Genomic DNA, 6,000 nt, shown 5'->3' on the forward strand with positions numbered 1-6,000 from the left:
GTATATTGTCCACTTTTGACATAAACCATCCTGATTTTTTTTCGATTTTACCCAAACAACTTATACTAATGAAAATATATTTCCGTCTTATTAATCCATAATCTTTCTCGTATATTTTCAACATGGGTCTTTGATTGTATTCCAAATAATCCTCCTTTCAACAAGAGACCAACATTATTCTCATGGTCCAGGCCTCCCCTCAAACCCGTCCGTCTATCCTCTCAACTTGGAGATCATATACTCCAAACGAGGTCACTGGTCTCCACTGTATTGAGAGTGCATGCCTTACATGAAATATTTGGAGTCACACCTTCCTTGAAAGCTTATCACGGATTTACTGAGAGCCTTCACCTCGTTTGTTTAAATATTCGAGGATTCCTCCCACGTGGCTCAATCTAGACCATGATTCTGTTATCACTTATTGTGCAATAGAACTCACAAATCTCCACAATGATACGATATTGTTAACTTTCGACATAAACCCTAATAAATTTAATTGTATTTTACCCAACATACCTCGTACTAATGAAGATATATTTTCATCTTATTAACCAATGATCTTCCCCATGTATATTCAATGTAGGACTTTGGTTGCTTCCCAATATTTTTTATCGAGGATTTTCAGTAATCTCGAGATTTCACAATAAGTAATTACCAACATACTTACTAACATATACAATACAATAAAACGAACAAGTTTTGTAATGATTTATATATAAATTCTCTTTCATATGTTAAGGAGAAAATGTAATGATTTGTATATAAATTCTCTTTCACATGTTAAGGAGAAAATATGGCTACCTCACAATCTTTTGATCATCCATTACTAGTTAACTATCCATCTTTAGATGAAGCATTTGTTGAGCCTACACCAAATAGAATTGCAAACCTGCATAGTAAGATAAAATGAAATGGTATCATAATATTTGTATTTAAATTCATAATAAGAAAAGGTTGGTTATCTCACAATTCTTTGTCGTCAAAATCAGTTTGGAGAAATGTTTTATTTTTCTAGGTAGAAACATCTTGAAATGTTCTCCTAACACGCCACTTGAAAAAGGTTAATTGATCGATCAATTTACAATATTTTTTATAGCTCATTAATAGATATTGATACATTTTTGAAAACAACGTTTCTTGTGTAAGCACCAGATCGAAATGTAGGACGAGGTATCGTCATGTCCTAAATTGCATGGAACAAACATAAACATTATTTGTAAGCAGTAGTAGCTAGCTAGAAACAAGGAACACGTTTTTAATCTCATTTTTTATTTATATAAACCACATTTTTTTTTTCCCAGGAGATATTGGAAGGAGATCAATCCGAACACCAAAAATTGCTGGTTGTTTCCCACATGCAAGATACAACATAAATATGACAACTCTCCATCCAAGAGTTCTGAAAAAGAACAAAAGGAGATCCGAACTTTCGTTCATAACTACTCAAGAGTTGCTTGGCGTAGTTCTTCCCAACGAGTATGGCAATCCAATTGAGCATGTTCCACGACCTGCAGTGCGTCCATCCATGTTTGGTAACTGTCCTTCTGGCTGGCCAGTTGTTCCCCAAGATGACGGGCTTCACGGCCAACTTGAGCAATAGTAGCTTGCAAGCTTTCTCCTTTCTTGAGCATATTTACCATTGTCTCCTCACGCTGGATGATTTCAGCCTTTAATTTTTTTACTAGCTCCTCCTCTGCATGATAGTCTGTGCTTAATTGTGATAGTTCAGCTGAGAGGGCAGTTTTGTTGGTGAGAAGGGCGTCTCTTCTACCTCTTTCGGATCTAAACTTGTTCAGTTTAGCAGAAAGTTCAAGGCAAGAGGCTGTAGCAGCTTGAGAATCGGATAGGACAGCTGGGAGAGTTTCCAAAACAAGACCTGCTGGAGATTGGGAAAACCCAGGGGATGCCTGAAGCACGGATAAAGCGGATAACATTGCTGCTCTTTGTGATTCCCCGAGGTTGAGGAGACGCAAATCAAGGAAGAGCCGTAGTATGGATTTGGCAGAAGCGACATCAGCCTCAGAAGGAAAAGTTATCTCCAAGGGAGTCTTGTGGGAATTCGGAATATCCATAAAGCTTAAATCCGGCTCTGCTGTATCCGAGTCCTCAATAATGGAGAATGTGGCTCGAGGCGATAGGCCCTACAAGCAATGATGTGAAAATTTAGAGTAGAATAACATGAAGGGGTTACCTGTAAGGCTGTAACAGATCGTTGAAGGTTTAGGATTTACCTGGATCGTCGGAGGAGATGCCTGAGGGTCCGAATCTAGTGGTGATGGGATAATGTCAACATGATCCAAAGTCTTGTCCAAGGGAGTCATAGCAGGCTGCGCTTTAATTGGCAAGACGAATGCAATCGTACGTACCTTATGAACATCAGACTCGACCACGTTAGTTCTATCTTTAGTTTCTTCCATTACGCGATCCTCTATAGCCATCACAAGTTCCTCCTCCACGGCCTTCAGCAAGTCAATAGCCGCCAGTCCTCCATGTACAACTTCAGTTATATGCACAGTCGTTGTCCTCGCTGTTTGGCCTGTTTCCTCTGGAGCCACTACCTAATGCAAACATAATAAGTCAGCTACTTCTATCATACACAAGTTGGTTGATTCGGCCTTTCTAACCATTCCCAAAACACCATACCTCTTCCCTGCTCAGGCATTCATCACATGATAACAATCAACAACAGAACCATTGTATTGAAACAAAATATTTAATTTTAAAGTCGACACGAATAGCCCAACATTTTAGGATGTCAATAAGAGCTCTAGTAATAAACAAATTACATGCCTTTATAATAAAATGGAAAAGCTTTATCCTAAGAGCTTACCCTTGCTGATTCAACAGATATGATACCATGAATATTTAGACGCACTTGGACCTTCACTTTTGCCCTTTCACCCGTAGTCGACTGAAAGGGTCCAATCTGCACACAAACACAAGGTAATGTCAAGTTATGGCAAAGAATATGAATCAAATGTAAATGTACAAAAAAAGATTACCGTGTAGGTGCTGATCTTCGCTGGACCCGGCAATTCACTAACATCAGCGTACTGCACATCCAACGTGAACGTGCCAGATCTGTAAAAGGTCAAAGCCTTCACACTCGGTATAGGATTACCCCTTAGGTAAATAATTGTGCTCTGCCGATTATCCACCACTCCATTTTCAGTATCTGAAGCATAACCCTCCCATCCCAAGGCAATGCTGAAGGGAAAACTCTCATTAACCTGCAAGAAAGAAATCAACAATGTCAAGTCATGCCGTGTAAATTCCGCGCATATCATTGATTGCATTAATGAAAAACTATCTACACATTCATCTTGTATTCAGTTATTTAATCTAGTAATTTGAATCTTAAAGCTAAAAATGCATGCTTTGTTGTTATAATAGAAACTGAAATAGTCGAAATAAGTCTAATTAATCTATCATTGACACAGTAATTTATTAATTTTTCCAATTTGTTTTCTATAATAGTTGACATAATTCTAGTAGTATTGATACAAGTAAATCAGTGATTGTCCCGAATATCAAGTTCAAAAAACTCTAAAAGCATGTGAAAAACTGCAAGAAATGAAGTAAACATCCTGAAATGCCCAAGAATCACTTACAGGGAAACAAAAGAATTGTACTTTAAAGTGATCCTACCATTGAAAATACTTGACTTGATATACAGTCGGTCTAATCCATCCAAACAAGTCAACGAATTTAAAATCTTGGATTATTGCGCAACCTCGGGTTTATCTTGTTTTGCGACTAAAAATCAGACTCGTGCACTTTTGAAGGACCAAGTAAAAACAACTTGTATGCCGTATGAGGTATGCAGATACATCCAAGGATGACAATACAAATTACAGAGTGCATGTATATCATTAGATAACATATACACATATGGCTCCATGACAGGAAACAATACCTGAAACTCCTTAACATTGAATCTGGGACTAAGCATAGCACCCTGTAGGGCACATCCTTTTGCAACACATTCGCTAGCATTCATTGTACACTGGGGCTCCTTCCCGAAAAATTCGGTTAAGATCTTAATAATAGCGGGAACTCGAGCGCAAGATCCAAAACTTCAATGGAATGAATCTTCTTAATAGTCAATGCAGCTTCTGCCAGAGCCTTCTTCAAGGGCAATTTCACACGCTCCAAAATCGGAATGCTAATTTGCTCAAACTCCGCTCTCTTAATGAAACCTTTGACATCCTTCCCATCCATCAAGCCCTCAATGTTAAGAGATACCACAGGATTAGCACTGAGGGCCTTCTTTAACTCTTCACATGCAGCACGAAGCCTTAAGCAAGCCTTTTCACTCTCGAAGACATTGATTTTATACTTATCCTCAAATTTAGCAGCAAAATGCTGGAACAGAACCTCGTCAAAATCCCGTCCACCAAGAGATCGATCAAAAGAATGCGCCAGTATCTTAAGCTGACCTTTCTTGAAGGCAGCAACACAGACTTGCATACTTGCATGCCCAACATCAACGAAAACAACGTTCAATTGTTCCATTTCGGTTAAATCAGTCTTATAAATCCCATAAAGTAAAGCAGCGGCGGTGGTCTCATGAAACAGACGAAGAGGGTGTAAACCTGCAATGGTTGCTGCATCCATAACAGCTCTTCTTTGAAGGTCAGTAAAATAAACAGGTATTCCAATGCAACAATCTACAATTTCTGCATTCAAATTTTTTGTAGCAATGCTCTTCAAATGGGAAAGCAACATTCCCAAAACCTGAGTAGGAGTAAAGGTTCTTGTTCCTCCCAAATACTGAACTTGAATTAAAGGGTAGCCATCAGGCCCCTCGATGACTAAAAAGGGTAATGATTTCAGATCGCGCTGCAACTCGGGATCTGAAAATCGACGACCTACTAATCTTTTATTTGAGATATTGTGTTTTTGGGATTTGACAAACTTGCTGCAGCCCCTGCTGTCCCAATGAACCGCTGCTTATCACCGAAGGATACAATAGACGGAGTTTCAAATGTGGACTCATCATTAAGGACGACTTCTACATCACTCTGCCTTGCAAAGGCAACCACACAGTTCTCATTCCCCAAGTCGAAACCCACTACACTCATGTTTGCTAAAAGCTTCAAAGTAGCACAAATTAAGCCACTCAACTACAAACTAGATAACAGCCTGCAGCATAAAAAATTCAAATGTCACATTTATATCTATATAAATTTTGCTCTATTTCTCCAGCATGTATGAATCAACAGCAGAAAACATTTTCAAAACAATGAGTCAGTGAAAGTTCTTGGGACAAATTTGATTCTGCAGCATCCTCACAAGCTTCATTATTATATCTACCAAAAACTCAAACACACTAACATCAAATTAATTTATCAAGAAATATTTTGTAAACAACATGAAGTCAACGAAACACAAAAACCCAGAAAGAGAATCCAATCAAATGAAGTAAGAACAGCAATCGATCATCAATGAAGCTTCTGTTCCCTCAAATACGTAAAAACAAAACTAGAATTTAGTACATCCAACAAAACTCTTCATGGAACTCAAATTACGGTTTGAGATTCCAAACGACAAGCACCTCAGTAATGATTCTTCCGACAAATATTTCAATCGTGAAGAAGACTTACTTACAAGCAACGAAATTCATAACTTCCTGTTTCAAATATGAATATGTAACCATACAGAATATAAAAACTGATTCAAGTATTTACTTTGAAGACGAAAGAGACAAAAGAAGATGGAGGGACGGGAAAAAATCGGGTCAACTTGAATAAGAACTCAACGGTTTATCGGGAAATTTGGGTTCAGTCCCCAGACGTCTTTTTTTTTTGTGTTCAGTCGCTAGGTACTTTTTTAGTACCACATTTCCACATGAAGTGTACCACATTTCCACATGAAGTGTACCACATTTTGTATGACATAGTACCACAATTTTGTGGGTAGGGAGTGAAGCCAAAAAAATTTTATGATTGGGGATTTTTCAATATCTTCCCCTTATCTATTTTTCTATTTTTATTATAG

General features: G+C 38.0%; 1 pseudogene; it reads right to left on the reverse strand.

Moving 5' to 3' along the window:
- Positions 1-1,179: 1,179 nt before the first annotated feature.
- LOC140832920 (heat shock 70 kDa protein 14-like) lies at positions 1,180-5,735 on the reverse strand (annotated as a pseudogene).
- Positions 5,736-6,000: the final 265 nt, after the last annotated feature.

Source organism: Primulina eburnea, chromosome 5 (assembly GCF_022965805.1).
Source record: "Primulina eburnea isolate SZY01 chromosome 5, ASM2296580v1, whole genome shotgun sequence".
Taxonomy (NCBI): domain Eukaryota; kingdom Viridiplantae; phylum Streptophyta; class Magnoliopsida; order Lamiales; family Gesneriaceae; genus Primulina; species Primulina eburnea.